At 40.0% G+C, this 5,258-nt stretch overlaps 1 non-coding gene across 1 annotated transcript; it reads right to left on the bottom strand.

Annotated features, from left to right (window-relative positions):
• Positions 1-1,531: 1,531 nt before the first annotated feature.
• On the bottom strand, positions 1,532-1,603 carry trnae-cuc (transfer RNA glutamic acid (anticodon CUC)). Its single transcript has one exon. It is a non-coding gene; the product is annotated as a tRNA-Glu (tRNA).
• Between the last annotated feature and the right edge of the window lie 3,655 nt (positions 1,604-5,258).

The raw sequence follows: 5,258 nt of genomic DNA, 5'->3' as shown, positions 1-5,258 counted from the left end.
AGAGCCCCTTTCCCAATTACAGCAGGCAGGGCTGCAGCTCATATATGCTGCACTAATGAAGACCCACAGAGGCCAAGGGAAAGGCTACAATGGAGTGGGAGGACAAGGAAACAGGTGGAATGCTCTGGAAAAAAAGGTCAACACTGGAAGTGGAATAATGAAAAATATGCCTGGGTTATTATTTATAATTTAATCTGCAGAGCAATTTCCCTGTTTCAGAAAAGAAGCCTGTTAAATACATTGTTAGTTTTTAAACTCTTCCACTTTGACCGATGACTTGCAATGAAAAGTATTATTTTCTTTGCAGAGAGACTGTTTAAATGTAGCTTTTTAAAGACTTTTAAAAAGCTAAATGTGTTGAAAATAATAAAAAGCAGGTTCAGATTTTTAAAAAGGGTTAACAGCTTCAGACAAATCAGTTGTTTTGTTGCATCGTCACACAGGAGTTTGAATTTGAACTTAAATAGATATGGTTTAAAGAGAAATGCAGCTTTATGGTTTAAACCTCACCTTCTGAAACATCTATGGTGAAAACATCTCTTTTGTATAAGTCTGATAATCAGATTCTTTTTTATTTCCCTCCAAATATTCAGCCTGGTATCTGCTCATTAAACATGGGTTGATTGTCTTCAGTGTTGCGCTAATTAAAGCTGAGTATTGGCAAGAATCAGGCGATAAAATACAAATCATAATATAGCAATATACTGTATTAACATACCATTAGCAAAGTGATATTTAGATATTTCCTCCATACATACAACAGCGTGATCGGCATTAATCATCATGTCCCTTTAATATCCATTCTTCACGTGAACTATGAAACAAAAACCAGTAATGTGTTTGCGAATCAATGCAGCACCACAAGATATATTCTACATAGTGTATCGCTATTTTCTCAAACTCATAGTGCTGACTGATCAACAGTCAGTGAAGCGTTTGTACCGCAGTTGAGTGATTCTTACACCAATAAAAGAAAATAGGCCAATGGGTTGTAATTAATGCATATCTTTTATGTCTCAATTTATCCATTACTTTTTTTAAAGTATGTACCTAGCTATGTAGGAGGATGTCAATCAGATAATGGTTTCTGTTAGCCTAGAAATCTAGGCATCTAGAAAATCTCTCCATCAAAGTTTTCCACAACACACCATATGCGCAACAGTTGCCCATGGACTCTTTTCCGTCGCTCTGACTACATCGCCTTCTTCGTTGCTCTGATTGGTTGTAGCTATCCTATTGCGTGCAGAGGGAATTTGAAAGACAACCGTTTATCCTCTGCATTTAACCCATCCTAGTACTAGGAGCAGTGGGCAGCTATTGTGCAGCGCCCGGGGAGCAATGGGGAGGGGGGATTGGAGGTGTCCGGTGCCTTGCTCAAGGGCACCACAGCAGGGCCTAGGAGGTGAACTGGGACCTCTCCAAGTAGCAGTCCACTTTCCATATTTCATGTCTGTTTGGGGACTTGAACCGGCGACCCTACTATTCCCAGTCCAAGCCCCTACTGACTGAGCCACTGCTGGACAAAAGAGTGTTCCCTGACCGGGAATCGAACCCGGGCCGCGGCGGTGAGAGCGCCGAATCCTAGCCACTAGACCACCAGGGAGCCCTGCCAATTGGGTGTGCCCAGACCTACATTTTGATGTTGGTCTGGTTTGCCAGGCTAGGTTTCTTTAACTTTCAGAAAATAGTTGACACAATACCAGACAATACTTACGTTTAAACAGCTGAGGTTAAAACTTCTGCTTGATCGTTGTTCTTCTGGCAGGAAGAGGAATAAACATGTTGGTTTCAGAATGAGGAAGTGTTAAACAGGAATGCTGTTTCATTGGAACAGGGTGTATAATGTAATGCTGCCATATTAACCGGTACCTGCAGCCAGAGGGGGGGTGGGGGTTCTCAGGGTAGCAATCAAATCTCTCTCAGATCATGTTTACTAAGTGACTCTTACAGCACAATAATTCGCCTTTAACTAAGACCGCAGCGGTGAATTGATATGGTAAATGTAGTGAAGGAAGGCACACTAAACAAGGCTACGGCTCTTCTGTGGGTATGTGTTTGAATGTGTGGGGGGGGGGGTAGGGGACTCTTTGGAGATTACATTTTGTTAATTGCCATCATCCATCAAGCATAACATTCATAAATGGGATAGCCATTGGACATTTAAGATAAGTCTCAACTATTATGATGGATCGTGGTTGCAGTGCTCGTGTTCAATCTGGTTAATGTCTGAGATAATAATTTAGCTTTAATCACCCTAATTTTATATTTCGCCACTACCTCCTCAGGCACTCAAAAGTTATTTTAGACCAAAACTAATAACACAACAATTTAAAGCAGCCCTAAAAAACATCTCTGGACCGAGGTATTAGTGGCAACAATGATGAATTTATATTAAGGATACAGTATTTAACACTAATTGTTATAGCATGGTCTCATAGGTCCCCATAGCACAGTGTGACCTCATCAAATCATGCTTTGCAATAGGATTTAGCAATAAATAAATACTCTTTAATACTATTAATGTTTAGTCCTAATATTTTGTATTCCATTTATTCCATTAGTCCCTAAATGTTTCTTTTACATTTGTCATTTATTAATCGTTTTTAGACAGTATGTGAATTATTTCATTGTCAGATTTTACTATTTACTTTAATCTAAACATTTCTTTAAATGTATCCCCCTCCACTGGTTCTGTATGTATTATTACCTCTTCATTTTTCACAATATGCCGTGATACAAATGAGCTTTGTCTACTGGAGATAATTGTTCCTTTTTTCTCCAAAAATATGACAACAAGTGAAAAACGAAGGGAACCAATAACAATGTGAAATTCACTATGCGTTTATAGACTAGAGGTACATTTACTCAAGTACAATTTTGTTGTAGTTTCAGCTTTCTATGTTACATTATACTTCAGGAAAGTGTGTCAAAATACAATATCTGCCTAAAGTAATGAATAAATAGGGGACAGAATGCGCCACAATTATTTAGAAGCTCTTGTTCAACAAAAGAAATAGACTGTCAATTGAACGAGCTCATTTTAATAAAATGGAAAAAATGAGCTGCCAGCAAACATGACCTGAAAAAAAATGCTGTGTACATTTCAATACTTCTGTAAAAACAAGACAACATGAAAAGAACAGTGAGAAATATTACTTTTGTACAAACAGGTGAATGTTAACCACACATTTTGAGACTTTAAATGACAGTGTTTGGTATAATAACTTGTGTCTGATGTGGTTTTGCCACAAAAATGTTCATTACCATCCCCCCTGCTCTTGTCTATGAATATGCAAACAGTGGTTTTAAAAGTTTAAACGCTGTACCTGAGATGAAAAGTCTGAAGAGTCGATCTCACAACTGCCTCTGAGTAATATCACACAATCATTTTCATATGAATACTTATTAAACAGGTTTAAGTTGAGCGCAGACACATGTTCCCCCTTTTAGCAGATGAATGTGAAAAGGCCTTTTAATGTGTAAGTGAAGTTATAATAGGAGTGCGTTTTGAGTGCATAACTTGACTTGCAATGCAGTATTTTCATGGTATTGTGCTGCATACCCAGGTATAGCTGCTTCAGCTTAAAAATCTGAATACAGTGCAAAGTTCAGTAATGGAAGACAAACAATGCTCTGACTTTTCAAAGCTTCTTGTTCTGTGTATGACCTTAACCTTCCTGCACAGGTTTATGTAATAAGGATGAAATGCTGCATCTGTCAAACACCATACATCATTCCAGTGTGCCTTTCAAAGGAAGAAGTGTCAGTGTCAATAGATGACAAGCAGGTGGAGCTGTGAGCAAAGTAAAGCTCAGTGTAACTCTCAGTTACATTACATTTTGAGGAGTTCTCTTTCCAAAGAGAGTGTGTGTATGCTTTACTCCTGCAGGTTCCTCCTCATGGATGGAGCTTATTTCTGTGCCGCCTGCTCAGTCCATGCACCATGAAGACCTCGCCTCTGTGCACTTTCTCCATATCTGGCATAACTAGAGGCTAATGGTGTCATTTTAATTGATGTTACTTCCACATCTCTGCCTCTTCCTGTGTATTCTGACGCTACTGCTGGTTGGTGCTGTAAGTGACAGTGTGGAGAGGCGCTGCTAATCCAGAGGTGGCAAATAATCAGAATAATTTGGCCGCTGCGTGTGTTTGTGTGGGGCGCTGGCCTGCATGTACTGCTTGTCATTTTTTCAATTACTCGAGCTGTGGTTAAATGTTCATTTTCAGCAGTCAGCCCCGAGCAACTGAGCCCCATTAGGTTTTACCCACAGCCTCACACTCATTAGTTTTCTCCGGTCAGACGAGAGTGAGGGAAGCTGGGCCGGCCTCTCTAAAGAGGTCAGGGTGGAGTCTAGTGAGATTGTTAAGGAGTTTCCAGCCACGATCCTACCCTAGTAAGATAGTGAAGACTTGGGTGACCTTTGTAAAGGCAAATCAGCGCACACTCCTAATTGACCTTATCTCTTTTTCCTTCTCTCCTTCTATAGTCGAAAGGATCATGCTCCTGTCGTTTTCCCTTTACTCTGGCAAATTGAACCGGTCTTATTTAACTGCTCTTACATTAACACAAAAAACATTAATAATCAACAACTTTTTTTGATTAAGCTTGAGAAAAACTGAAACGTTGATTTTAATTAAATGTGTTATGTCAACAGATTTCACATAACTGTGTTAGGGTTAGTTGAAAGCAATGATATTACATTTGAATAAAATATATTCACCGGGACCATCGCAGGTGTGACACAGTTGCCTGAACCTCTCAGAATTCAATAATAGTTGTGACGAGCTATTTATATGTTTATGATTGATCAAAGGAGTAAATTGGTCAGATTAGACCCGCACACAACAGATTAAACCCAGATTCCAGGAAAGATCTTCAGATGCGTGATGCCTACAGAGCAGGCATCATTACCCAGCGTCCTCTGTTTCCACTGACCTGAGGGATCCTGTCTTGTTTTTTTTGCGTTGCTTTGGCTCTGCCAGCTAAATGGAGGTTGGAAGGAGATTGCATCCATTATTGAGGTATTCAATTCAAATGTCACCCGTTTTCCACTTGGCACTGTTTTCCCTTCCTTTTTTTTTTGCTCGCGGCGCGGGGGAGGGAGGCACCAGTTTTTTGTCTCAGCATTGAGAGGGACTTTTTCAGCAGACATTAGCCGGGACAGATGCAAGGTGACACCGGTGTATGTCACGCCACTTCACCTTGCACCCTGACACTTGGACGTTCTCCGGCACTCTCTCTTTATGGTTAGTATCCT

This window comes from Eleginops maclovinus, chromosome 9 (assembly GCF_036324505.1).
Source record: "Eleginops maclovinus isolate JMC-PN-2008 ecotype Puerto Natales chromosome 9, JC_Emac_rtc_rv5, whole genome shotgun sequence".
In the NCBI taxonomy this organism is placed as follows: Eukaryota; Metazoa; Chordata; class Actinopteri; order Perciformes; family Eleginopidae; genus Eleginops; species Eleginops maclovinus.
The sequence above is the reverse complement of the archived record's forward strand: the minus strand, read 5'-3'. Positions and strand labels throughout refer to the sequence as shown.